Source organism: Peromyscus californicus, unplaced genomic scaffold, assembly GCF_007827085.1.
Source record: "Peromyscus californicus insignis strain IS unplaced genomic scaffold, ASM782708v3 Scaffold_17__1_contigs__length_78620276, whole genome shotgun sequence".
In the NCBI taxonomy this organism is placed as follows: Eukaryota; Metazoa; Chordata; class Mammalia; order Rodentia; family Cricetidae; genus Peromyscus; species Peromyscus californicus.
The window spans coordinates 69,054,246-69,056,499 of NW_026294469.1; the positions used below are offsets into that span (position 1 = coordinate 69,054,246).

At 49.0% G+C, this 2,254-nt stretch overlaps 1 pseudogene; it reads right to left on the reverse strand.

Moving 5' to 3' along the window:
* Positions 1 to 696: 696 nt before the first annotated feature.
* LOC128112387 (cyclin-dependent kinase 2-associated protein 1-like) lies at positions 697 to 956 on the reverse strand (annotated as a pseudogene).
* Positions 957 to 2,254: the final 1,298 nt, after the last annotated feature.

Consider the following 2,254-nt stretch of genomic DNA (forward strand, 5'->3'; position numbering starts at 1 on the left):
AGTATTACAGAGATACAATTTCAATCATTTTATTCCAGATATTTTGATCAATTAACTTACAGTTAACATAAGACTGAAATCTTTGTGAAGTCGCAGGATGGAGACTTTCAGGCACGTGTTGGGTCAGGTGGGTTGGGTGGATTGGGTGGGTTGTTCTTTCTTTTGCATTTACAATTTGTGCATTTTAAAGACAGACTCAAAAGCACTCAGAGTCATGCGGAATCATAAGCAAAGGAACTCCAGTAAGAAGAGTCTGCACCGTACAGCAGGAGGGCCAGCTACTCAGCAGACTGTGCTGTCTGTACAGACTCAAGTCCCCAGAGTCGACCATGTCCGAGAAGGAACAAGTCAAATCGGTGTTGCAAACCTGAGAGGCATGTGAAAGGAATCTCGAGGGAGACACTGGTCTGTAGGGCAAACAATAGTTTGCTGTGATGTAATCTCACATGCATCTTTGAAATCAATGCTTGGAAAAGAAAGAAAAAGACACGAGTCTTTCCTAGCTACTTAAAATGTACATCTTAACGATCTGCCAAATGTTTTCCACATCTTTGAGGATGTAGGTTCAGAGCTTAGTGAACCATGGCAGAAAACAAAACACTAAATTATCATCATTTTGATAAAACGGAATTTCATCTCGACAGGCGTAGTATTCCAGCTGGTAGAAAGACGAGGCCTTGAGTACTTATCAGGAAGCTAGGGTCTGGCATTGCACCCCGTTTCTGCCAAGCACCCCTGAACCAGGCCTGGAGTGGGCACCATGCCTCAGTTTAGTTTCTCCATGGTGTTGCTCCCTTCATAGGCAGGTATGCTCTCTTTCTCCACCTCTTCAGTGACAGCCAGCAACTCTGTATATTTGCTTTGGGGCATCTGACTCTTCCCAGCTCCCTGAGTGTAGCCTATGTTGGTGGCCCACAGTCACCCCGCAGCCAGCAGTGTTGGGAAGACATCGCCATGCTAGAAGAAGGTTGAGCAGCCATGCTCTGTGGTGCTAAGGGCAGTAGTGGCTGAGGTGGTGTTCACCTCAAGTCAAGTTCAGCGTATAAGATCCCCACAGGTGGCGAGCGTGCTTTTCCACCTTACTTTTTGAGAGCCTGGAGATTACTGATTCAGCTAGAGTAGCTGGCCTGTAAGCCCCAGGGATCCTCCTGTCACCCACTCCCTCTCAGCTCTGAGGTGATGGGTGTACGCTGCCACACCTTGGCTTTTCATGTGGGTAATGGGACCCGAACTTAGGTTCTCATGTTTGAGTGGTAAGCACTTTATTCACTGAGCCGTGCCCCCAGCCCTAACAATAATTTCTTGACAAGAAATCTCATCCCTCATTCTCGGAGCACAGTCAGAGTGGGTTACCACAGCAGCAAGGCAGCAGAATTCAGGCATGACCCTCGAGGAGCTCTGGTAGGCTTGGGGAAAGAAACTCAGGTTTCTGTTTGGCAAAGAAACCTCAGGGGACATGAGAAAGGTAGTAACTGTGAGCTCCATGGCCCCAGGACAGCTTTGAGACAAACAGGGAGATAGGGTAGCGATTCAGATGGCACTGGGGTGAATGGGGGGAGACGGGGCAAGGACTTGAATGCACCAAAGAGCTTCCTTTTCTGTTGGCTCACTTTATGTCATTTTGACACAAGCAATTGTCCTTGAGAGGATGGAACCTCAACTGAGAAAATGTAAAACTGGGCTGTAGGCAAGCCTGTGGGGCATTTTCTTAATTCGTGATTGGTGGGGGAGAGCCCAACCCATTGTGGGTGGTGCCATCCCTGGGCTCAGCAAGCCATGAAGACCACACCAGGAAGCAGCACCTCTCCATGGCCTCTGCATCAGCTCCTGTCTCCAGGTTCCTGCCCTGTTTGAGTTCCTGTCCTGACTTCCATCAGTGACAAACTAGGATATGAAAGAGTAAGCCAAAGTAACCCTTTCCTCCCCAAGTTGCTTTGGACATGGTTTATCACAGCAATGGTAACCTTAACTAAGACACTTGTTATCCATCAAAACTGTCCTAAGGGGAGAGAGACAGTATGGTGAGTCATAGGCTGTTCCTGAAATTGCCCAGTGGCCGCTGTGCACGTACCTTTGGGAGATGGGACACAGTAGGTCTGTGCAGCTGTTGTGTGACCTGAGTGTAGCTGCCTGGTGTCTTCTCAGGCAGGTTTAGAGGCCAAGCTCCCCTGTCCCATTTGCCCTGCCTTCAGAAGTCCATGGGCCTCTTCTTCCAGAGGTCAGAGCACCTTGGCTCGCTGCCGTTCCTGGTGGG